Source organism: Myotis lucifugus, unplaced genomic scaffold (assembly GCF_000147115.1).
Source record: "Myotis lucifugus unplaced genomic scaffold, Myoluc2.0 scaffold_106, whole genome shotgun sequence".
NCBI lineage: Eukaryota > Metazoa > Chordata > Mammalia > Chiroptera > Vespertilionidae > Myotis > Myotis lucifugus.
Genome location: NW_005871154.1, coordinates 3,142,566 through 3,169,804, shown reverse-complemented (window position 1 = coordinate 3,169,804; position 27,239 = coordinate 3,142,566). Strand labels below are relative to the sequence as shown.

General features: G+C 41.7%; 1 long non-coding RNA gene across 1 annotated transcript in view; it reads left to right on the top strand.

Moving 5' to 3' along the window:
* Nucleotides 1-8,153, top strand: part of LOC106697840 — a 54,727-nt gene extending 46,574 nt beyond the window's left edge. Inside the window, exons 3-4 of the long non-coding RNA XR_002830281.1 lie at nt 5,836-6,041; nt 7,805-8,153. This is a non-coding gene — a long non-coding RNA (uncharacterized LOC106697840). The remainder of the gene's footprint in view (nt 1-5,835; nt 6,042-7,804) is intronic.
* Nucleotides 8,154-27,239: the final 19,086 nt, after the last annotated feature.

Genomic DNA, 27,239 nt, shown 5'->3' with positions numbered 1-27,239 from the left:
CAGGGAGGAGTGGTTGGCCTCTTCTTATAAGGGCACTAATCTCATGTCATGAGCGCTCTGCCTCATTACCTAATGATCTCTCAAAGGCCCCGCCTCCTAATACTATTACAGTGGGGGGTTAGAATTTTAACATGAATTTGGGAAAGATACAAACATTCAGTCCATAGCACATTCCATCTCATGTTTTACATCTCCCTCCTTCTTAATTACTTGGGGAGATAAGGAATTACAGCAAAGAGTTCATGAACCAGGATGAGGATAAGGCATGTGATGGCTTCATTTTCTGTATAAGTAATATGTATTCAGGAAAACATTTTAGTTCAACCCCTCTTGTTGAAAGCCTTTTCAAAATATAAGTCTATGCTTCTCCTTTGGAAACCACAGCGTCTGAATTCTGAATATAATTGAATCTTTCTTGGTGATTAAAGACCTTGCCATGCCTCAGGCTTATTATTCAGAATTTGAATTCAAAGTATTCACCTGCTTGGATAAATGTGCAGAAGGTGCCAAACTGTTGGAATGTGTTGAACTCAGGAAATTTTCTAGAAGTTTGCTGTTGTTTTGAATTGAAATCTTTAACAATTTCTTTGTGGCTCAGACTTCAAATAGAGCAAACATTCCATTTATAGATGAAGATCTTGGATATTGTGTTCTGGGTAAACAAATAATCAATAGATTATTTTTATGTCTACTTTTTTTGAAGGACCTGAACTAGGCATCATTTTGAACATGAGGAAATATAAAGATAGGTTTGAGGCCTCAAGGAACGTATACTGTCATTGGGGCGGCAAAACATAAACTCATAAAAAAAATATAAACTCATAAAAATGTAACTATAACAAGAGCCAAATAAATGAGAGAACTCTTCATCAGGAAGTTCGTGCTTGAAATGGAACCATGGTAGGGTTTGGACCAGTAGTGCTCTGTGGTAGAAAGAATGTTTGATAGGGAAGGGTCTTTAAAGTAGAGGGAATAGTATGAATAAATACACAGGGATGGGAAAACTTGGGGTATATCCAAAGGACTGTTAAGGTTTTTATTTCAGAGATAATTAGGGCTAACACAAGATATTTTGTTGGGACATTTCTAGTTTTTGATAATATGTACTGAATATTCAGATGTCTTGAAAGTGTTTCTTAGGCCCCTGTAGTTGTGGGAAATGGTGACCCACTATATACAGTCATTCTTTTGTAAATCAGCTTATCTCTGTGGGCCAATAATACATAGGGCACAAGAGAATTTATAGGGTTTCCAATTTGCTTGTTAGAGGCTTAGACCCATCTCCTATTATTATTTTGTTGTTATTGTTAATCCTTACTGAGGATATATTTATTCCCTGTTGATTTTTAGAGAGAGTGGAAGGGAGGGGGAGAGACAGAAGGAGAGAAACATCAATGTCACATCGATTGGTTGCCTCCCGAACGCACCCTGACTGGGGCCGAGGATCCAGCCTGCAACTGAGGTACATGCCCTTGACTGAAATGGAACCTGAAACCTGTCAGTCCTCAGGCCAACGCTCTAGCCACTGAGCCAAACCAGCCAGGGCGAGACTCATTTCTTAGACACCAGAGATGTCTAGTTCACCAGACAGCCCTATTAAGATCCATTCTCCTTTGTAGAAAACAACCTTTTTGAGCCACGGGATTGGTCCTGGGTTTGGATCCCATTACCCCTCCTTAAACATCTCAAGCCAGGAGTGTGGAGGAGGGAGAGAAACAGGTTTCTCTAATCTTCCCGCTTGCCTCACCTGTCCCCGTTTGCCGGGCCAGCCCTGTGCCCACTCCTATCCCACACTGGCTCCTTAAAAACAAGGTCACTTTCTTAAGATAGCATTTCACCTACTGGTCAATGGACTTGCACACGCTTCCTTTATGAAAGTGAGAGAAAGAAGGGGGAAATCTGTGCAGGATGTTATGGGACATGACTTAGCTTTGTGGAAGCCATCACTCCTGGCAGAGATTTAAAAAAAAACATGATACAGCAGTGTGTATTCCACATTGAAGTGTTTGGGCAGAGAGCCCCTTGCTAAAAATTGCTGGATGAATAGAAAATCTTATCAACATTTCCATGAATTGATTGATTCTAATAAGGAGGGAAAAGAAAGGTTGATGAGATCCTCAAATTCGTTATGTAAAGCATATTTGGACTATGCCAACGAACATGGCTTTTTTACTTTGTAAGGAAACAGACATTTTATCCTGGACACCAAATGAGGGCATTTGGGTTACTCCTTGTCTAGGGCTAAGGTTCCCTTCTCTTATTATTGTTGTTTTCCCATATCTGACCTCTTTGTTCCTGCCTTTCACCTTCAATCATAACGCACAACTCCTCTCCATATGGTGAAAAACTCCTTTCCTTATGAGGCACAGGGCCAGCGTGGCAGAATTGGGAGGGAATTTAGAAGCACTAAATTCTCTCTTCTGGCTTTTGAGATAAGGAAAATGAGACTCAAAGATAAAGGGGGTTTGTTGAGTGTAGGGATACAAGCAAGTGGTGGAAGGTTATAAGATCATTTATATAAAATTTGACAGTTTACAGAATTCTATCACACATATAATCTCATAAAAGCCCATCATGTAGGTGATATTATGTCCATTTTACTGGTGAGGAAACTAAGACCCAGAGAATTCTCCTATAAGGTGAAAGAGCACATATATCTTTTCATCAGGGAAACTGCCCATGACAAAGCCTAGTGACACTGAAGTGTCAAACTTTTTTCTGAATGGCTGACATACAAAGATTAATGACCCTGCCAGTCTGCTCACATATACTAGGGGAAGGTGGTCAGTCTCCCCCAAAGCCACTCACAGGGCACCCTAATGCTGTCAAAAAAAAATTCCCGTACCCTAGAGGGACTGAGTCCCGTGTAGCCATTTGACTCCCTCTAGCCATGGCTATGTGGGAACTTTGGAAAGGGCCAGCTGTTCTGCAGAGGAATCTACATGTTAAACAGCGCAGAGTTGAGATTCTCTGTAATGAGAAAAGTAAATAAATGAAAGTTGGCTCAAGATTGCAGAAGCTTTTGGTGTTTAATTGGAAATAGAAGTGGGGTGGGGATGAACTATGGCTTTCAGGCCTCTTCTTGTCTTTTGCTGTTCTCTGCATTAGAACCCACCTCTGTTGCCCTGCCTTTACAGAGTAACTCCGGTCAACGACTAGATCATACTTTCATGGGTGGTGAAAAATCATTTGGAACCCCTGTTCATCTAAGATGAGGGTCAGCAAACCACTGCCGGCTGACTAAATCCAGCCTGCCACCTGTTTTTGTAAGCTTGTGAGTTAAGAATAGTTTTACATTTTTAAATGGCTGGGGGGGGGGGTGGTGGGAATCAAAAGAAGAAGAATATTTCATGCCATGTGAATATCATATTAAATTTAAATGCCAATAAATAAAATTTTACTGGAATGCAGCCACTTTTATAATTCTTTTGTGCTACAACAGTGGAGTTGCAACAGAGACTATATGGCCCACAGAGCTCAAAATATTACCCTAGCCGGTTTGGCTCAGTGGACAGAGCATCTGCCTGCGGGCTAAAGGGTCCCGGGTTTGATTCTGGTCAAGAGCTCATACATTGGTTGCAGGCTCCTCCCTGGCCCGGGCCCTGGTCAGGGCTCATGCAGGAGGCAATCAATTGATGTGTTTCTTTCACATAAATGTTTCTCTCTTTCCCTCTCTCTTTCATTCTACCTAAAAATCAATGGAAAAATATCCTTGGATGAGGATTAACAAAACAAAATAAAAATTTACCATCCAGCCCTTAATAGAAAATCGTTGTCAGCCTATGTTAGAGCACTAATCATACTGTAGAGAATTGGCTCATATCTATTTTGAGTTTATGAAAGACTCCACTTTGCTTAGAATGATGCTTTATTCTTGTAGGATGACAGGGAAAATGATGTGAGCTTGGGCAAGTCAGTTCTCCTTTCTGGGCCTCAGTTTCCCCTTTTGTGCAATGAGAGAGTAGGCTAAGGTGAACTTGGTCTCTTCTAGTTCCAACATGCTCTAGTTTCTAAAAGTATTTTTATTGATTTTTTAGAGAGAAAGGGAGAGGGAGAGATAGAAACATTGATGAGAGAACAACATAAACTGATGAACAAAAAGAGAACCAGAGACATAGAAGCATCAAACAGACTGTACAACCTATGAGGGAAGGCAGAGGGGTGGGTAGTGGTGGAGAGGTCAACCAAAGGACTTGTATGCATGCATATGAGCAAAACCAATGGACACAGACAGTAGCGGGGGGAGTGAGGGCTTGTGCTTGGGGGAAGGGGTGGTGGGGGAGAGGTCAATGGGGGATAAAAGGAGACTCATGTAATACTTTAAACATAAAGAATAAACATAAACAATAAAAAATTTTTAAAAAGAGGAAACATTGATGAGAGAGAATCATCGATCAGCTGCCTCCTGCACGCCCCTTACTGGGGATCGAGCCTGCAACCAAGGTACATGCCCTTGACCAGACTCAAACTCGGTACCCTTCAGTCCTTGGGCCAATGCTCTATCCACTGAGCCAAACCAGTTAGGACCAACATGCTCCATTTTATATTAAAGTTACTGTAGCCAAAAATAAGTATCATATTCAGTTCATTGAATCTTCTTTTCTCCAACATTGGGTTCTCCCTTAGCGACCTCCTGACTGTTGGTTGGTTTCCCAGATCCATCAGTATCATGAAGTGGATGACTTTGCTAACTAACTTTACTGGAGCATATGATGTTTGTGTGTGCATTGCATGTAGTGTGAAAATTTATTACAAATCAATAACTTCCTTTCTTCATGTCTGTCTGCCTTGTGTGAGTCTAGTGACATGAACAGTTTTCTCAGAGCCTGATCACCATTAAGAATCTGAACATGTGGAGTCCAGAGATCACACTCCAGATTTATGGTCACCCCCCACCTACATCAAGATGTATACACATGGCCCAGAAAAGAGCCATCTGCTCTTACTTAGAAAAATCTCACTACTTGGAAAATATGGCATTTTCAAACCAAATAGATATAAAAGGTCTCCTCCAAACCTCACAAATGCATAGGACCATGCCCTCAGGTGGTGTTTGGTAGACACCTTTCATGGCACAAGGATATGGCCTGTTGTCTATCAATAGGATTTGATTGAAATCCTGCCCTCTTTCCTCACAGAAGGGTTGTTACCTCTCCCCAACCCCATTAATGTTAAGGGGACAGGATCTTCCCTAGAATTGAGGCATATGGGACATGATGAAATGTGTTTGCCTGAAAATGTGGCCTGATGAAGGCTTCCTGAGCTGAAGCCATGGCCAACCCTCATACAGTAGGTGAAATTTGTCTTCTGGACTCTTCTGTTCCCTTTTATAATCATCCCTCCAGGTTTCTAACACTATCCACTCTTTATCCTGGGCCTCTGCTATGATGCACCAGGCATGAAAACACCCTTCTAAATGAAGGGTAGTGAGGGATATGAAAAAGTATAAAGCACTCTGAATCAAACTAGTCTGAGACCCCATTCCTCTACTCATTGGTGGAGCCTCAGTTTCGGTTATCTGCTAAAAGGAGATAATACTTACCACCTACCTCTACTAATCACCCAAAGTCCCTAACAGGCAACAACTGTGCATTATTGTTCTTTCTATCTCAAACTGCCCAGTACATAGAATGAAGCAGACACTTGACATATGCCTCCTGAGCAAAACTGAACTGGCTTTACATATAATCTTGCATGGATCATGAAGCATGGAGTGTTTGAGCTAAAAGGAACTTGAAAACCTACCCAGTGCAATGTCAGCAAGTAACAGGCACAGGTGCCCCACTTCCCACTTCTGTGCTAAATGGCCAGAAACGGTCACTATATTCTTTCTAGGTGAGTGTCTTTCCTGACCTGAGCTTTACAATCTTCCACAAAGCTCTCTGGGAGGCTCCTACCATTTGACTGAAGTTAATCACTGGAAGGGAAAAATCTACCAGTATGTATCATCTGGATTGAGTTCAGTTTCCACTTCATCAATGGAGATACCCAGACCTAGAGAGATGATACGATTTGGCCAAGGTCACAGAACTAATTGCAAGGTGAGTTGGAATTAGAATATAAGTCTCTTGGTCCTTCATCCATTGTATAACTTTTGTCTTCTAACAGAAGTCTCAATGCCTTCAAGCCAAGGAGTGAGCACTGGGGGAAATTTCTAGCAAGGACAAATGAGGTGTGTGAGTGTGTGTGTGTGTGTGTGTGTGTGTGTGTGTGTGTGAGAGAGAGAGAGAGAGAGAAGGGCCTTAGAGTCATGGCTCTCTCCCTGGTCATTCAGAAGGCAAGTAAGATATTCCACACACTTTCACTGAAGTGAAAGGCAAAGATACAAGGACCCAAAGATCTAGACCAGTGGTTCTCAACCTGTGGGTCGCGACCCCTTTGGCGGTCGAATGACCCTTTCACAGGGGTCGCCTAAGACCATCCTGCATATCAGATATTTACATTACGATTCATAACAGTAGCAACATTACAGTTATGAAGTAGCAACGAAAATAATTTTATGGTTGGGTCACCACATGAGGAACTGTATTTAAAGGGCCAGAAGGTTGAGAACCACTGATCTAGACAGATAAAATGAGGACTTTACCCCAGAGCTTATAGACACACACACGCGCGCCACACACGCGCGCACACACACACACACAGTGACAAAACTCCAGCTAACAGATATGCTGGAGTTTTGGTATGACCACTTAATACCCAGTAAGTCAAGGAGGGATTAACTGAGGAAGCCACTTCTGAGTGGAGTCTCCCAAAAAGAGTCACAGTTCTCCAAAGCAAAGAATGAAAGCGTGTTCCATCAGAGGAAATTGTGTGTGCAAAGGCACAGGCTGGAAAGAGCCTGGCACATGTGGGGACTAGCAAGGAGTTCTGCGTGGAAGGAACATCAGATGCATAGTGAATAGGGAGGAAAAGGGAGGAGAATCAGGACAGTGTCAAGTGAGGGATCTAAAGAGAGAAGCAAAAGCAGCCTGCTCCCAAAGAGTCTACAAAGGCTGATAAAATATTCGCACAAATAGGAGGGGTTCTTCAGACAGCTTGGCAGCTGAAGCTGGGGTTACACCTGCAGCAATGTCCCTGGTCCCATCCATACCACTCAATGATGCTCCCGTCCCTTCATTCCTGGGCTTCCCAATGGATACAGCAACCACAAGTACAACTACCTCTTCAAAATTATCCTGGTTAAAGATTCTGGTATTGGAAAGAGTAATCTCCTGCCTCGATTTACTTGAAATGAGTTTAATCTCGAAACCAAGAGCACCACTGGAGTAAATTTTTCAACAAGAAGCATCCAGGTTGATGGGAAAACAATAAATTACAGATATGGGACACAGCAGGGCAAAAAGGATACCAAGCTAGCACATCAACATACTATCGTGGGCCTGTATGTGCCTTATTGGTTTATGGCAGTGATTTTCATCCTTTTTCGTCTCACAGCACTCATAAACTAATTACTAAAATTCTGTGGCACACCAAAATATATATTATACTTTTTGCTCATCTGGCAAAAAAAATAGGCATAATTTTTATTCATTCACAATTGATGTCTATTGTTGTGTTGGCTGTTGTCACTTTTTTGTTTGACAATCTGAGGGAAAGAGGTCAGTGCCTCAGACTAAATAGTCAGGTATTGAATGTTTTAAAAATTCTTGTGGCACATCGGTTGAAAATTGCTGGCTTATGACATTGTTAAACATCTCAAATATGAAAATGTAGAGCGACGGCTGAAAGAACTGAGAGGTCATGCTGATAGTAACATTGTTATCATGCTTGTGGGCAATAAGAGTGATTTGTATTACCTCAGGACAGTTCCTACAGATGAAGCAAGACCTTTTGCAGAAAAGAATGGCTTGTCATTCTTTGAGCCATCAGCTCTTGTCTCTACCAATGTAGAAGCTGCTTTTCAGACAATTCTGATGGAGATACGTCGCATTGTTTCCCAGAAGCGAATGTCAGACAGATGTGAAAATGACGTTTCCAAGCAACACTGTGGTTCCCATTCATGTTCCACCAACCACCGAAAATAAGCCAAAGGTGTGATGCTTTCAAGACATGAGACGTTTCTCTTCTCCCCTAGAAGGCTGTGTATGGTCCATTTCCCAGGTCTGAGGTTTAAATATATTTGTAATTCTTGTGGTCACTCTTGTGTTTTATTATTTCCTCGTACTTAACAAATTTTCCATGTCTTAAAGTCTTTTGATTTTAGCTTCTTCTTCTTTTTTTTTCACGCTATGGTTTCACCAGCCTTGGTTTAATAAACTGACTGTTTGGATTCCTCAATTATTGTTTACTTTTCATCATGGAAGCCTGTCGCTGTAGGACATAACAGAACTTGATCATTTGAAGCTCAGACCTGTTGGTTTTGATTAAATCAAACTAAAACTTTGAGAAATAAGCTATCATTTAGCCGACAGAGTAGCTTTTCATGAGCAGCTTATAATTCACACACTCTTCTCGCAGTGCAGAGCTTGAAACTTTCCCATTATTCTGGAAGTCACTTTCTAGAATGCCTTAATAGGGTTGTGGCGTTCAGTAAATTTTGTTTTTGATTTTTGTAAGCATCAACGTTGATTTGAGGGGCCTCTTTTTGCTGGACAAGAGTTATCTTAATAAACACAAGAGGCTGTTAAAAAAGACATATACATAAATAATTATAACACATGATGCATTGCTCCAGTGCTTTTCAGATGATCAAAGGAAGTGCAGGGCAGCTCAGAGAAGAGAGCTTCCCACTGGAGATTGGAGACTACATCACTAATTAGTCAGGCAGGGTGAGAATTGGTCCTTTTGAACTTTAAGGATCCAAGCAGAAGTTAAAAATCTGAAATATAATTACCCAGTCATGTTCTTTTGGGATATTATCTTTAACTTAATGGACCGGATCCTAAATCTCACTGCACTGCCCAGTAGGGTGCACATTCCCATGACATAGCATGCTTGTTTTGTTCACTCTTCTGTCGTGCCTACAACAATGCCTGGCCCCCTAGTAGGTGCCAAATAAATATTTGTGGAATCAGTATTCTACATGATGTGTCTTTACCATGGCAACCACATGTTGGTAGATATTTTCAGAGTGTTTTAAAAATATTCTGTTCCTTAGTTGCCATTAGCACAACTGTATATGTCATGCATCTGGAGTTCTGACTTTAAAAATATGGTAACAAAACCCATATATACAACATAGGAAAGCTTCATTCTCTCATTTTCTAAACCTCTCCCTGTGCCAGCTGGAGTGTTTGTGAGGGAGGTGGGAAGGGAATGTGGTTTTGTGGAGACCACACAATTTCTGGGCTGGAAGCCTCAGCCACACCCTTCTGCATGGTTGGCTGCTCACGTGGTCTCAGACGAGGGCAGTCCCTTCGTCTGGTCCTTTGCCCACTAAACACGCAGGCTTCAGGGGTCTTGGATGAAAGTCGATTAGCATCTTGGAAAGGATGTAGTTGGGGTGCTTGTGGCCTTGCTTGGGTCTTTCCAAACAAGTTTCTGGCTGCTCTGTTGGAAGAGGAAAACTTCGACATCTGTAGAGATGAAAGAATGTGTTGTTTCACAAACTTAGCATCTGCCCAACACCCCCTGGAATGTAACATTTAATGTGCTTAATTGTCACTGTCAAGTGGATCATCAGTGAAAATCATTATCAACCCTATATGTTCTTCCTCTTTCCTTTTCTTTTTTTCTTTCCTTTTTTAGTCATTCCATTTCATTTAGTTGTAGGTTAGATGTCAAAATTACTGGGTGCACATAGATTTTTTTTTAGTTGAAAAAGAGGCTTGCATTGTATTCTGACTTTCCACAGCCTATCTTTCTCTCCTTGAAAATTTTGTATTCCATTTGTTTTTTGTTTGTTTGTTGTTTTTTATCTCAGAGAGGAAAGGAAAGGAAGAGAGAAATAGAAATATCAATGATAAGAAAGAATTATTGATTGGCTGCCTCCTGAACACCCCTTACTAGGGATTGAGCCTGCAATCTGGGCATGTGCCCTGACCGAGAATCGAACTGTGACCTCCCAGTTCATTGGTTGATGCTCAACCAGTGAGCCACACTGGCTGGGCAAATCCCATTTGTATTTAGAAAACAATAGAGAAGGCTGCCTTTCTGAATGGTTTCACTATTCTCCAAACAAAAACTTTTAGAATGATCTCCATTTCTCTTACCACTCCATTCTTGAGTTCTCTCAGTTCTACCCCAAAATTATTCTTATGTGTATCTCCTCTTGTCTGGCATCTTTATTGAAGCTCTCAGTCTGAATCATTCTAACAGCCTCTTAACTGATCTCCCTGGCTGCAAGATCCCCTCACCAGACCAGCCTTTGCACTGCTCCCTAGCCCACAAGTTAGACTGAGACTTTCCTCTAACACCACAGGCGGCTCCGCATCACACAGGAAATAAAACACACATCCTTCACATGCTATTCAAGACCAGGTTGAGTCTTGACAATGCTTTAGCAGCCAACCTTTGGAAGTGAAAAATAAATAAAAGGAAAATAAATTTATAAAATAAACTAGATATATTACCTAAAAACTGTTCTCCAAAAATTCACTGCAAAAATAATGTGGCCCTGGCTGGCGTGGCTCAGTTGGTTGGAGTGCATGTAGTCCCATACACTGAAAGGTTTGGGGTTCAATTCCCAGGTTGTGGGTTTGATCCCTAGTCAAGGTGCGTACTAGAGGTAACCAATCGATATTTCACTCTCACATTGATGCTTCTCTCTCTCTCTCTCTCTCTCTCTCTCTCTCTCTCTCTCTCTCTCTCAAATAAATAGAAGCATGTCCTTGGTGAAGATTAAAAAATAATAATAATGTGTTTGTGTGGGTATGTATATATACATGTAGATAGATAGGTACATGTAGATAGGCAGTTAGACAGGCATGAGCAGAGCAAGGATGATGGGCCAGATACAGAAGGTCACCAAGTTGGAAAGTCCCTGGTGTCTAGCAATGGGCAAAACTAGGAAAACAAGGACCTCTCCCTTAGTGTGACCTTTCCTCCCCTAGCATACTGATGGTCATGCGGTTTAAATCTCCTGACCTTCTTATCTCTGGTCATGCATTTCAGACCCTGCCCTAACCTTTCCTCCCCTGGATGTCACTAGTCATGCAGTAGACCCCTTTGGAGGAGGAACAAGGGGCTCTTGAGGTGACAAGATGGACAGACAACTCCATTTGTCTTAATAGCTAACATTTACTAGTGCTTCCAATATGCCGGTCATATTCTAAGACCTTTACAAGCGTATTACAAGCATTTGATCGCACAACAACCTTATAAAATAGATATTATCCTCCATTTAAAAAACAAGGAAACTGAGACATATGGGAGCTACATAACTTGTCAAGGTCAGGGCCAGTTAACAGTGGAGGATGCACAGGAAGTGTATAATGCTGTCAGCAAGAGACTGGCTGGGACCAAGCTGGGTAGTCAGGGTTTGGTACTAGGTATATGATGTTTTGTTGAGGTCATTTTGATGCTAGTGATATTTTGACATTCACAGTTAATTCATTTCTTTAAAGAATAAAGCATTAGCTTGGCCGGCGTGGCTCAGTAGTTGAGTGTCAACTTATGAAATAGGAGGTTACGATTCGATTCCTGGTAAGGGCACATGCCCAGGTTGCAGGCTCAATCCCCAGTGTGGGACATGCAGGAGGCAGCTGATCAATGATTCTCTCTCATCATTGATGTTTCTCTTTCTCCCTCTCTGAAATCAATAAAAATATAAATTTTAAAAAAGAATAAAGCATTAAATTTTCCATTTTTAAATAATCATCATACATTTGAAACCTATATAATTTTATTAACCAATATAACCTCAATAAATTCAATACATTGTTTTTTAAAAAGATAAGGAGTATTGCCAGACATAGATAAGTTTATTTCATACTGACAAAAAGATCAATTCATTAAGAAGACATCCCAGTGTTAAATGTGTTTGCATCTTCAAGCCCTGGCTGGGTGGGTCAGTTGGCTGGAGGGTCATCCCATACATCAAAGGTTGCAAGTTTGATCCTGGTCAGGGCAACTGGTCAGTGTTTTCTCTTCTCTTCTCTTCTCTTCTCTTCTCTTCTCTTCTCTTCTCTTCTCTTCTCTTCTCTTCTCTTCTCTTTCTCTCTCTCTCTCTCTCTCTCTCTCTCTCTCTCTCTGTCCTCCCCCATCTCTCTCTCTAAAAATCAATAAAAGCACATCCTCATTGAGGATTTTTTTAAAAAAGGAACTTCAAAATTTTTTAAAAAATCATCAAGTACTCTATGCAGAAGAAATGCACCCTAATGTCAGCGTAAAGTGAGGATCAGATGGGAGATTCAAGAATGGGCTGGAGTCAGAGATGTGGTGAAGACAGTGAAGCTTAGAAATGGGGTAAGGCTGTTCATTTGTTCACTTTCTATAAGCGATTGGCTTGGTATTTAGGGTCACAGAATGTCCATGGTGTCAAAATGGCCAAAACAAAATGTTCTACTTCAAAGAGGGGCTTGTAGGAGGAAGAGGTTAAGCAGTGAGTGCTAACCACAGCCTGTCTTGGGCAGAAGCAGAAGGAAGCCTCCAGCCAAGTAATGGAAGAAAAGTTGCTTTCTGTTTTGGTTGTCAGAAAGGGCAAAGAATCAGAATACCACCACTTTTGCAATGGGTGAGTTTACAAAATTGCAGGAAGTGTCTGACAAGACACTTGAAAGATAAGACACATCATCTTCATGCAGTACCATTTTGCTGTGGAGTATTTCCCATCTGCAAATTGGGGTTATTTGACAAAGTGGCATCCCCTCTGGTATTATCCATGGGTCAAGACAAATGAAATATCGTGGGAAAATGGGATACAGGACCAGATTCAAACCTGGACTCCACCACTTGTCAGCTGTGTGTCTTTAGGCAAATCTCAACTTCTTTGAACCTTAGTCCCTTCATTGAGTAAAAGGGAATAATAATATTCCCTAAATCTCAGGGTTGTTGTGGGCCTTAAATTGTACCTTCAACATTCAGTAAAAATTCATCAAATGGCAAGAGTGCTTATTAGGATTACAGTTGAGTATTTTTCTTTTCTGAATTTCTTGATTTTCTACCATGAACACATATTGCTTTTGTAATTAGAAACAAAAATAATACATTTATTCTCGTCACAGTGATAGTCAGAAGATGCCGTGGGATGCCGGTTGTTTTCTATACTCCAGCTTGGCTTTACTGGGGTCAGCTCACCGTACCCAGGCCTGCAGCACTTCAGTGAGGCCGAGATCAGTGGTAGCTCAGTGCCCACTCAGTGGGAGCTCTGTTCTGTCCATTACATATTGATCCCTGTCCTGCCATTCCCTCAGTCTGCCACCCAGCTGGATGTTCCCAGCCACCCCAGTCCTCAGGGAGTTCCATTTTCTTAACCTTCTAGTTTCATTTATTGAGCACCAAGGCCTGGAGGCACTGCCATAGATTGCAGGAGTCAAGCCTGCAGTAGGTCTTTGGAAACCAGGGAGAGTGTGGGCGAGCACATTAAATGAAGCAAAAGACTGGCAGGAAACCAGCTTCTAATCTGGAAGCTCCCCCTGGTTCTCTTCTTTTTCTTTATAAGTTTAGATTTGTGGCTCCCAGAACTGCCTTAGCAATAAGAGATGGATGTAGGGATTTAAGTCTGAGTTATAGCGGCTCCTGAAGCATTCCAGCACCAGGAAGCATAACCAGGGTGGCTCTGTCACATTTGAGCTGCCTGGATCGCCCACCCGCTCATTCGAGGGGCCTGTTTACACTCAAGGAGGTAGGGGAAGAGCCAAAGGGCCAGGATCTTTCTGAACCACGAGGTGTGGTTCATTAGCTTCCTCTCAAAACCCCTCCTGCTTGCTTGTTCCTATATCAGCAAACATGGCTGCCATCCACCCAGCTGCCTAAGTCAGAAATTGAGGAGTTGTCCTTGACCACTTCCCCTCCTTCACGTCCCACATCCATTATAGATGCAATCCTACTTACTCTATTCCTTTAAAATGGCCCTCCACTGCTACCAACCTACTCTCCTGCCTCTATAACAGCTATCCCCCAATAGGAGAGTTATTTGAATGTCATGTAGCCCCAGGTGACAGCTAGAGAGGATAAGGAACATGTAAGGGTCACACAGGCAGTGAGGGACAGGCAGATCCAGAGGAGAATCCAGGCTTTCTGGTCCCAAGTCTAGCATTGCTCCTGGACACCAGCCTGCTCTATTTGCTATATTTGCATTGACACCCTGATAGCTGCTAGACACAATCATTGTCTCCCTCTGGGGTTTCTCCAGTGTCACCTCTGGGGGTGGCTCCCTATTTGGGTTATGGGGTTTGTTATTCTTTGCCTGATAATTTACGTCCCCATCACTCTTGAAAGTAGAGGAGGGCATCTCTCAGGCCCCTGCTGGTCCTCTCATTCCAGCGTTCCACGAGTTGATTTTTATGTGGTCTCCTCGCAAACAGCTCCTGAGCTAGTGAGGCCAAAAGAAAATATTCACATCGAGGCAAAGACTCTATGCAAGCCCAACATTTAAAACACAAATAAATGGAAATATTTCCCTCTAGACCAAATTTATAATCTACATAGGAAAGGGAAACAGGAAAGTTGATCTGGTTGCGTTTTCATTCCTATCACACTCCATAACTTCTTGGTACGTCACCGTTCAGAGCTTGGTAGGTTGGTTCCCCATTGTACTCAAGATTCCAACTGATTCATATAGAGCATGTTAATAAATGCATGCTATGGGCCAGGCATGGCAATGGGTGCTGGGAACATAGTGCTGTTTCACATAGACAGGTATTCTGCCCAAGGACATTTTATAGGCTAAGGAATCTGACCTAATCTATCATTTAGTTTCCTTTTAAAAACATTCATTTCTGGAAATCATCCTGACAAAATTTTAAATACAGGATTATAGAATTATAGATTTTATGAGACATCAAGGATATATCCATTTAGCCCAGTGGCTTTCTCCCTTTAGCCAATGTGTAAATCCCTTTTACAAGACCTTTGTCAAGTGATCATGTAATCCTACTTTGGACATCTTCAACAACAGGGGATTTGCTACGTCTAAGGTGGTCTATTCTACTTTTAAGTAGCAGAAGGAATTAGAATGTTCTTCCCTATGTTGAACCAAAATTGGTTTCCCTAAGACCTGCATGTGTTCTGCCCCCTTGGCACACATAGGTCAAGATAGTTTTGTCTGCTCTGAGTCAGCCCTGGGCTATGTGAGAATGGTTATGATGTTCCCCAAACATTCTCTTCTCCAGACCAGACATCTCCACTTGATTCCACCTTTTTCCATAAACATGGGTTTGAACTCCTTCTCTAGTCAAATGGCCAACAGAACTACGCCCTCCCACTCTGTGGAAACATAAAAAGAATCTTCACATAAACAATATTATTCTCTTTGAGTTTCCTATGTTATGCTCCGAGATCATGTGATCATAGAGCAAATTTCTCCCACCCCTGCAACATCCCATTACATAAGTCTGTAATAGCTTTGAAATAAGCAGGTAAACTTTATTGTTCACAAACTAGAGCTAATAATATTGAGCTTTCAGGATTGTTGTGAGTATTAAAAGAGATAATGAATGTTGACTTAAGTATTTCAACAATATTAATGGAACACCAATCATGTATTGGACACTGTGCTGGACTCTGGGTAGGATTTCAGTATGGTATAAAGCTTAAAACGATGGAATATAAGTGTCTTTTCAAGAGTCATACAGTTTGAATTGAAACCCAGGGATCCCCATAACCTAAACTGGAAGCTTAAAATTGATAGCCACTGTTATGATCATCATCATGATTAACATAGATACAACCATATCAATATCAATAAAGCCTTTAAGTGTTATAATTTCCTTATGAAAATAGTGCTTTTAGAAACAGAGGAAAAACCATAGTGGTATTTCTTATGAATACTAACCATTATATCACAAATTATCTCATTTCCTCCTCCTAGAAACCCCATATTTCCCATGAATCAAGGGATTTCATAATAAATGAGCTGAGTTAACTTTTACACAGTAACTTTATTTAAATCTGGATTACTTCCCTAACTTGGTCAAATCAAATGAGAGATTCTTGTGCAGAACAGCAGCTTCATCAAGGAAGGTGCCGGCTTCCTTCCTCCTTCCATCCATCTGTCTACCAAGTCCTGTTCAGCTGTCATTTCATTCAGGCAAGCTGGGGATGGCAGGATGGGCTCCCAACACCAAGGCGGCTTTCAGTTCTTCCAAAAACGGTGTCTTGACTTCCTTATCGTTTCACATCACAATTTTCTCAGCGTTTGGTCAAGGAACTGATAAAAGTGGAAGAGTTATTTACTGTAAAACACGTAGTATCTTTGCTCAATTTGAAACCACTGATCTTCCTGTTTCTCTGTTACCGTCAGATAATCCACCATGTTGGGTGGGGTGTGCATGAAACCACCACCTAAGATCTCACCAGGGGAGGGGAATGACCACAGGATGTCATCATCTGTGGTCAGAAAAGTGGCAAATGTTCAGCAAATGTTCCCGTTTGCATAGCTGAGAAGATGCTCCATGTCCACCGTGCTGCTGAAACTTAAGATCTCTTTCATTAAGCCTCCTCCACTCACCCTATATGCTGACAAGACTTTTTTTAAAAATATATTTTATTGATTTTTTACAGAGAGGAAAGGAGAAGGATAGAGAGTTCGAAATATCGATGGGAGAGAAACATTGATCAGCTGCTTCCTGCACACCCCCTACTGGGGATGTGCCCGCAACCAAGGTACATGCCCTTGACCAGAATCGAACCTGGGACCCTTCTGTCTGCAGGCCAACGCTCTATACACTAAGCCAAACCAGTTAGGGCCTGACAAGACTTTTAATACTATCTATGACTTGGTGTATTAATCATAGTGAGATTTACTAGTATAGTGACTAATATTTATTATATACAATTAGCCCAACATGGTGCTTGGTAGGTACTGCCTCTCAGTTGATCCTCACAACAATCTTCTGGGGTAAGCATTATTCTCTTTTTCACATGAGAAAATTGGCTCAGAGAGGGCAGGTGGCTTGCTCAGGATAGTTTAATGATCCAAGTGCCAGGCTTAAGGCCCAATCCAGTGCCCATGATCTTTTAATTTCCTTGCCCCACCACCCCGTACACATGAATCCCATCCAGAATAGAGAGCGCCACACTTAGGTCGTCCTTCCTGCCCTACTTGCTCACTCCCACTCTTTGTGTCCTTGTCTATGTCCTTCATAGTATTTAAGTTCCTCTGAGGGAAAGATAATCTATTCATCTTTGTATTTCTTCCCAGAAAAGAGAACACAGTAAGGTCTCAGTAAGTGCATTTCAGGTGAAAACACTTACACAAACCAAAATACAGTGCCATGGCGAGAATTTCTGACTTCTACTTCAAAATCACAGAAAAGCTCCTGTTTTAAAATTAATAATGAACCACATCACTTGTATAGCCAATGTGATAGTAGCTATGGAATGACTAAACAGTAAAACTCCCTTTTTACTTTGGCTCCAAATTGCACATCCTTTTGTTGTCCAAAGCCAGAGAGAATAAAATTCTCTCTCAGGGTAATGAGTGCACAGGAGGAAAGCTCTCCCCTTTACAGAAGTTTGGCTTCCTGGGCGCAGTTGCAGACTGAGAGGCAGAGTTCCTGGCATTCGTAGTTAAGACTGGGACACCTGAAAGTATTTATTCCAAGTGGAATGGAAGAAAGATGGAACAAATGGGTGTATAGGGATCAGTAAGCCAGGAAAGAAAACAGACCGAGTTGGTAATAACACTGTACATTTACAGAGCATTTCCTATGTTCCAGGCACTTACTTACATTATTTGTTTTCATCCTTACGACAGTCTGAGGGGTAGATACATTTTAAAGATGTAGAAAAGAATCTTAGAGAATTTAAGTAACTTGCCCAAGGCCTCATTGGTGATAAAGGTAGAGCTGAGAAAATTGAACCCATGTTTCTCTGACTCCAAAGTCTAAGCTCTTAAATATTAATGCTAATCATTAACTTCATTTGCCTAACCATGTCATCGGTTCCGTGGTAAGCAAGCCTAGAGGTAAAATACCAGAAATACTGCATATTATTTATTGTTTTTTACTTATATTTATGTAAAAGCTAAATGTATAGTTCTCATAAGATGAATGTTCTTCTAAATTAATCTTTTAGTTGGCAATATAGGTCTGGGCTAACAACTATCTCTAGATAACATATAGGGGCATCTGGACTCAGTATCTCCAAACTGACCACTTTATTCAAAAAACTGATACTCAGAGTGGGCAGACCAGATAAGCAGCGGGCGTTACCACTTGAGCCTGATGAAAATGCTGTTTGTTTCACTTATATTTGTAGAGTGGATTATGGTCTACCAGCCATGTCATATATATTCTTTCATTTGCTCCTCTAAGGAAAATTATGAGCTAGGTAAGGTAAATAATATCTCTATTATACAGATGGGGACATTCACCCAGAATTAGAAACTTAATTCTACTAAACTGACTCCAGTTCAGGTCCTGAGGATCTAAATCCCAAATAAATGAACCCTTTTAATCCTTCAATAGTGCAGATTGAACTATGCTCAAGACTTGACTCTATTACACATCTCCTTTGTCAAATAAGGGAACGAGGATATGTATCTTACAGGACTGTCACACAATAAAATAATGCAGGGAAAGCCCCTTCAATAAAGCAGTGAACAGAAAATATGCAGATCTTGTCCTCAAGGACCTTGTAGTCTGGACTGAGGAGGTGAGGAGTGAAACACACTTAATAATCAAGTTGCAGTAATAGTGTTATGAAGGAAGAATACAGAGCATTATGCAAGCACTCAGTAGGTTGAGCTAAACTCCTGTGTGGCTGAGGGAAGGCCTCCCTAGGCAGTGACAGCTAAACTGAGATCTGAAGGATGAGTGGCAATTAACTAGGTGAGGTGGGAGGAATGGGTGTGGGTCATCATTGATGAGGAAGTCTGATGCCTTGAGGAATAAAGAAATGACTGTGTGCCTGGAGTGTAAGGGGCTCCAGGAAAAAAGGTATGAAAGGATGCTGGTGAGGTAGGCTGCCTCCAGGCCATGTGGAACCTTGAAAGTCAAGTTAAAATATTTGAATTTGATCCTAAGGGCAACAGGAAGTGATCAAAGGGCTTTAGGCAGGTGCCCACTTCTCTTTTCAGGATCTAGGATAAGCCACCTCTGCTCCAGCCACCTAATATAGTTTCTGTTCCCTCTATGCAAGAATTAGCCTCCAAATTTTAAAAGTACGTTGAAAACCAGTGTACACATTTCTGGGAAGTTTGTTTATCCATTATTTGAGTTGAGCAAACATTTATCAAGCATCAACCATGTACATACTGGGTGCTGGGGATACAGAGGTGGCTAAGATAGAGGCCCTGTACATTAAGAGCTCACGGTTTGGGGTACAGGTAGAACAGAAGAATAAATAAGTAATCACAATAAAGTAGGATATATTACAAGAGAAGAATTGCAGGAAGGGATTAGCTCACAGAGCCTAGGGTTAGGGGAAATTTTTAGAAGAGGCGATTGGCCCCATAGTATGTGCTCAATACTTGTTGAGTGATACATGTTGTAAAAATAACAGTTTAAGCAGAGTCTTCCTCCCACCCCAACTTTATTGAGATGTAACTGACATGTAACAATGTGTGAGTATGAAATGTACCACATGTTGATTTGATATACTTATATATTCAAATGATTACCACCATAACATTATTGAGCTGAGTCTTAAAGGATGAGGGGAAGTTTACCAGGGAATGAACAAGATTAAAAATACCATGAAAGTAGTCTTGAGATTAGTTTATCAGAAGTCAACTGAATGGGCTGAAAGGGAGAGATTATAGGTGAGAAGACCAAGTAAAAACCTGGGGCAGTAACCCTGTGAAAGATGAAGAGGACTTGATATTCACTCAACAGTACTCCTGGCTGTACTCAGTTTGCCTGGCACTAAGTTGCACTTGGTGGTACAGTGTCTGGCTTGAATCTCTCCATGAATGGATGTCTGTTCTCCTTCCTAGGAGCAGAGACCATCTACTAAAATCCTTACAGCACTTAAATTCTATGTTCTGTACCCCATGTGCACCTATCAAAAGTCAAGTTGACAACTGGATTCACCGAGCTGTAGTGGGAGTGAGGCGTCCTGAAAAGGGGAAGAAGGAGAAGACTTTCCCTCTACTCTGCACCATAGGCACTCTTCCTCCCATAAGAGAGTAGGTAGATCTCTCTCTCTCTCTCTCTCTCTCTCTCTCCCCCCCGCCCCCAACTGGGGATTAAACTCGGTATGTGCCCTGACAGAGAACTGAACCCACCACTTTTTGGTGTACAGGACTATGCTCCAACCAACTGAGCCACATTGGCCAGGGCAATAGGCAGATCTTAAACTCAGCCAAACCTGCGTGTTATCCGTCCCTTCCAAAGCCTGGTATGTCTTTTTCTTTCTCAGTCGCACCTACTTACCCTAGCTGGAAACCTCAAGATAATACTGGAAGCCAAAGACAAACTATGGGGGAGAAGGGGTCATTTTTTAGGCTACTAAGTGGTAGAACTGGGACTCCAGTTCAGGTTCTGAGGATCTAAATCCCAAATAAATGAACATCTATTCCTTTTAATCCCTTTTCCTCCAGTATCTTCAAAAGAGTTTTTCCTCTCATTCACTCATAGACAGAAGCAGGTGATCCTAAGATCCAGCAATGCCACTTCTCTAAATCTACTCTAGAGACATAAGTACACAAAGAACAATGAATAAACGTATTCTTCCTACAAGAGAGGAAAAATGGAACAGCCTAAATAAAAACAGTCAATTAATACAACACATGCTAAATAAACCATAGCACATTCATAACACAGGATACTGTGCAACAGCTAAAATTATAAGCATTAGTACAGAAAGCACTCCAAGACTGATTGCTTAGTGGGGAAGGCAATTTGAAGAATGTTAGGTATTGTATTATATCATTGATGTGAAAAATAACTAATGACAAGAGGACAACCTCGAACAGTAATTTGTTTCCTGTGGCTACATACAGAAGCATTAAATGCATAGAAACTGGTAATAGCAATCACCTCTGGCAAGGTGGGAAGAGAACTGGGGCTGGAAATGTTGGTCTAAAAGAATCAATCCTGGTACTATCTATTTGGCAAAGTTTATTAAAAACGATGCTGTTCATTTTTATGTTCACAGATGTAAAGAAATTACTAATTTATACTTCCATTTAAAAGGAAGTAGATACTGACCTAGCCAGTTTGGCTCAGTAGGGTCTGAAGGGTCCCAGGTTCAATTCCTGTCAAGGGCACATACCTCGGTTTACAGGCTTGATCCCTGGCCCTGGTGGGGTGTGCGCAGGAAGCAACCAATTGATGTCTCTCTCTCACATTGATGTTTCTCTCTCGCTCTGTCTCATCCCTTCCCTTCCACTCTCTCTAAAAATCAATGGAAAAATATCCTTGGGTGAGGAGTAACAAAAAGAGAGAGAAAAAAGAAGTAGGTACTAATGATTATGTTCTGAATTATTCCATTTTAAAAAATAAATGTATGCATAAAAAGGTTTAAGATAATTTTATATTAAAAGTTCATAGTTGTTTCTACATCGATGGGGCTCTAGTTGTGTTTTCTTTTCCTCTTTATTTCTTAATTTTTCTATTAGGAATGAGTAATAAGAAAAATTATATTTTAAATAAAATGATATGAGTAAACTGAGCTAGGAATAATGAAAGAGAGAAAGGTAAGAGGAAGAAATGCATAGTGGCAGAGAATAATGTAGGGAAGAGATGTTATTGGGATTTTTTTAAAGAGATTTTTTTATTTTCCATAGAGTTGAGGGGGAAAATATTTTTGTTCTAAGAGTTTTTCAGGATACTTTCCAAGCCATCAAGTTCCTAACCATAACCAAAGATGATGATTTTACAAGCAAGCCAATATAAACATAGTAAATGTTTATACTTCTATATTAATAACATGACATTGGAACTGCTCAAGTTCTTTCACATTGGCTCTATTTTATTTTTCTAAAAAATTTCCATTCGAGTCCCCTTTAAAAATATAACACCTCCACCCCCACTCCATGGCTTTAAATTTCAAGAAAAGGCATGACTAGATGAACAGAGCAACATTTAGGAGTGGACCACGGAGTGCAGGAACGGAGGGAGGTGGGAGGAAGAAAGGTAAGCATTTGGGCAGGAACTGGAGGGGAAGACTTTTTGCAGGACTACTTTAGTGTGTATTCGGGTCATCTGGGGATCTTGTGCAAATGCAAATTTTGATGCAGCACGTCTGGGTGGGACTCCCAGGTGATACCCATTCTGCTGGTCCATGGACAACTTTGAGCAACAGGTCTCAGTCAGGGAATTTGCTCTTCCACTCTGGCCCAACTGCATTTCCCTTTAGAAACCTCTGGCTGTGATAACCTCTTTCTTTCTAATCTAATGTTGCTTTTCCATCAAAATACCAAATAATAGAAACTTTTCAGAAAGTCATTTTACCACATTACAAGGTATATAGTTCAAGGCCCTAGGCATGGAAGTGAGTGAAATGGAAAAAAGAATATGGACTGGGCAGGAGCTCCTGAAATACAGATGTTATTTGGTATCTAGGGCGTGGTATTCTGGAAAAAGCCCTGGACTGGTTGTCAGAAGACCTGGTTTCGTTAACTAGCTGTGTGCCTTTGTGCCGGTCTTCTCTCTGGTTCTGTTTCCTTTTCTGCCAAATCAAAGAAATGGTCTGCATGGCTTCTAAAATCTTTTCGGCTCAGACACTTGAGGAATCTCTAAGGAGAACCCGTATCAGCAGGCAGGGAAGGAAAGAACAATGTGCCGCCACACACGTGGCTGCCAAGGATCGTGAGCACGTGATATAATGATGGAGGAATTTTCCCTTGTCTGCCCAGACGCAAAAATGTTAGAGTGAGAGACTGGGAAACTTGCCTGGTATGAAATCCTAGTACCACGACTTCCTGGTCTTGGCAATTTAAAGTCTTGGGAATCTGTCCCAGCCCCTGTAAAATAAGGCAGACTGTGTTAACAGGCTCTCTAAGAACCTCAGTGTGGCTCTGGCAGCTTTCAGATGTGAAGGTCCTCAATCCTTGGGGCCACCCCCAGGTTCCACCTCATTCCCTTACACTGATCCTCAGCCAAATTCTGAAGCCTCTTGAGCTTAGGGTCCCAGCCAAATGGCCCTACTGCTTTCCTGTTTGGGAAAGCCTCCAATTCCCGGCCAGAGGCCAAATCCAACTTTCGTAGCAACTCAACTCTTCTCTCAACAGCAACCGCAGGACCCCGAGTCTCCCAGACACTGCAGACTCTATTCAGGCCTGGAGCAGCCAAGCCCAAGGGAATTGGGCAGGGCAGACAAAGACACGTCTCTACATTTAAGATAGTCCTGTCCTTAATGTGGGGATCAGCCCCCAGTTTGATAAGCACAGGATGGGCAAGGGACCTGCTACGGTGAGATTACCCAGACTCTGAGGCAATCTCCACCTCACACCTCAACAGATCTGTACTCCTGTGGCTTTTTTAGCAAAGACTCTTAAGTCGCCTAAAAGCATGCCAGCTTCAGGAAGCTTCCTGTGGTTTGCCTAAGCCCGTGGTCGGTAAACTGCGGCTCTCGAGCCACATGCGGCTCTTTGGCCCCTTGAGTGTGGCTCCTCCTAAGCCTGAGGAGTACCCTAATTAAGTTAATAACAATGTACCTACCTATATAGTTTAAGTTTAAAAAATTTGGCTCTCAAAAGAAATTTCAATCGTTGTACTGTTGATATTTGGCTCTGTTGACTAATGAGTTTGCCGGCCACTGCGCAAACCAGGAAGAGTAGCCAGACTCCAACCATGTTCCTGAGACGCCTGTCTCCCAGCTGACACTCAGGGCCTGGCCTCCTGACATACCCACTTGGGATACGGTGACCTGCGGGCGGCAGGAGTTATTTTTCCCTCCACCCCCGGCCGCGGCCGACTGACTGGTGGGGCTGGCTGTACAAAGGCTGCTTTTATAATGTGCTTCCTTGGTATTTTTGGTGTCTGGAAAGGGCCTCCTTTCCTCTCACAGTTAATTAGCAGCATCAGAGCATTTCCCTTTCCTCAACAGAAAGTCTGTTCCCGCCCCTGAGGCCAGGCAGAGGTGGCAGGTGTGGCTAAATGCTCCGGGAGGTTAACCTCAAACTCAAACTTAGAGCCCTACATGGTAAGAAGCAACGTGAAATGCAGTGTGAGCTTCCATCTGGGCAGAGTGGGCAAGCAGACACAGGTCCCTGGCAAGCCAGGGGGTTGTTTTCTAGCCTCTGGATCAGGTGAGGGGGCAAGAGAAGGGGGGTGGGGAACCAATGTGTGTTTGACACGTTTGTGAATTGTTCCTACAACAAAGGCTTTTTTGAAAACAACAGAGTGGAGCTTTATATGTTTGAGTGAGAAGCACACAGAAGAACCTATTGTCAGGAGGAAAGATTGCATGAGTAATTGTGCATGAGCTCAGTCTTCCCAGTTGAAATGTTAGGCGTATTAAGGGTAATTGTGGACATTCCAATGGTTTCACTTGGGAAGTGGGGGAAGGGACTCCTGGGAGGTGAGGAGGCAGGTTGTCTAGCAAGACAAAGAAGGCAGGAATCTGAAAAGCTCTTCCCCCACTTTTCCTTGCTGGTTCCCATTCTTCCTGTAGGAGGTGGTACCTGAATTGAGATACCACCTCCTACAGGAAGCCCTCCTGCCCCTCCCTCCTTCCCCCACCTCCCACTTTAGGTGTTATTGTACATATCTTCTGTCTTTTCATTATTTACCACACTGTGATGGTACTGAGAGGCTGTAGAACAGTGTGCATGGACTCCGTGGCCACACTCCACCAGCTCCTAAGTGTATACCATAACCTTGACAAAATGCTTATCCTCTCTGGACGTCAGTTTCTTCATCTATAAATGGGAGTAATACCTACCTTCTAGGGTTGTTGAGAGGATTAAATAGGTTAACGCATATAAGGCACATAGAACAGTGCTTGACATGTAATATCCACTCAATAAATATTAGCAATTATTATTTTTATTTGTATCCTCAGTGGTTAGCACAGTTTGTAATATATCATGGGTCGGTGGTTTTTCAACCTTCATATGCATCATTATTGCTTGAGGTGAGGAGCTTTAAAAATACATGGGCCTAGGCTCCACTGCTCTAGGAGTGAAATCTGGTCATAGCATTTTGAAAAAATTCCCAGCTGGTTTTATTATGCAGCCAATGTCATAGGTGCTCAGTGAATATTTGTTGAATGAATGAAACAAATGAGTTCAAAATGAACAAACTCAGGTGATCCCATCCTTAGGAATGTCAACGTAATTCTGTCCCCCAGAAAGTTGCCTCTTCCTGGGGCAGGCTTAAAGAGAATAATATGATGGTGAATATAGTGGAATACAGGACAGAATTATAATTCTAGGCATCTCAACATATTGCAACACTGAAGAAATAAAAAGAAAAACATTTAGCTAGAGCTAATATTAGAGATCAGTGGTATTTCCTCTTGTTCTCCCTTCTGTTTAGGTGGACTTATTGCTCAGAGAGTTGCCATAACAACTCTAGCCAGAAGCTGAACTTTGACCTTTCCTCCAGTTTTAATTTTGATTTGCAACCCAATCTTTCATTTCAGTGGACATAATAAAACATGTAAAGACCTCAAGTAAAGCATTTGTACCACTCTAATATATAACTATGTGCATGATAATAGCATAATTGTAATTAACTTCTTTACCTAGTTGGTTTACAAAATTTAAACAGACTGCTGCTTATAGAACATTATCAGGGACCTCACAATAAAAATGAAATAAAAAAAACTACAGCTAGTGCCCCTACTTTCAAGAAACTTATATATTAATGGAGGAAGTAAAGACAAACAAATATAACAGAAATTTTTGAACAGTGTATGGAAGTATGAAGTGGCCTTTGGAGTCAGCCTTTAAGTCTATTTCTTATTCTCTGTATGACATCAATTAGCTCAATTAATCTCCCGAGTTTTAGCTTCCTCATTGACCGAATGTGGATTTTGATGCCTCAGTCACAGGATTGTTGTGAGGTTTCAAATCAATAATATATGTAAGTGCCTGGCACTTGTTATTAAATGAAATTATTTTAATTAAAAAAGAAGCCATATTCCAGCAGCACACTTTGTTGTCAGAAATTTCATTATCAAGAGGAGAGATAATATGGACAAGGAGGAAGCAAATCAAGATGGAGAACTAAGCACAAACATATGCCTGCCCTTCCACCATAAATCCTTTAAAAGACAAGAAAGATAGCTTTAAAAATTAGTAAGCCCTTACCAGCACCGACAAACAAGAGAGGAGGCAGAAGTTATGATAAAAATATGGATAGAAAGCACTTGGGATCTGACTAACAGAGAACTCAAAGCAGAGTATTAACACATTCCAAACACTTTTAAGAGAAAATTACTTTAAGGGTAGGAGCAGAGAATTTCCTAGCTCAGAGGAAGCAAATAGAAAAAATAGGAGGGGGTTGTGAAGCAGTCATCAGGGTTATTAATTTTTTTTAAAGAAGTTTTTATTGCATTTTTTTTTTAAGAAAGAGAGGAAGGGAGAGGGAGAAACATCAATGTGAGAGTGAAACATAAATTGGCTGCCTCCTGCACGCCCCCTACTGGGGATGGAGCCCACAATCTGGGTATGTGCACTGACGTGGAATTAAATCTGCAAACTTTTGGTTCATGGGACTATGCCCAACCCACTGAGCAACACTAGCCAGGGCAAGGGTTATTCATCTTTAAATTACCCTCTGAACAACAGACCTCTTTCTTCCCTCCAACTTTATGGCACTGTAGGGGATGGAGGGAGTGGGTGGGATAAAACACACTTATCAGCACTGGCAAACAAGAGAGGAGGCAGACGTTATGATAGTTAAGGAAGGAAATTATGTCTGGGGAGGGCACCTGCTGGCATGTAATGGCTTGTGAGAAAAGCAAGCGGGAAGTAACCTGTCAATTATGGCTGTATGGAAGTAAAGGACTCCTTGTTATGGCTTTTGGGGATGGGCGAAGGCCTGAGTGGGGAGGAAAACCATCTCAAATCTGCTCTCTACATCCTCCAAGCTACTTTCAGGGAAGTCTGCAGTCAATGTCCCCACTCACAGAGTTCCAAAGGAGCCTGTAAGGGAAATAGACCACTCACAGCTGAAATAAAAACTTAAATGAAATAGCTACTAATGAACCTATCCTTCAAACATAGATGTGAATGGGAAACCAAGGATCACCAGATACTTGAGGGAATTCAACAACTCTAAAGAAAAGGTCCAGGATGA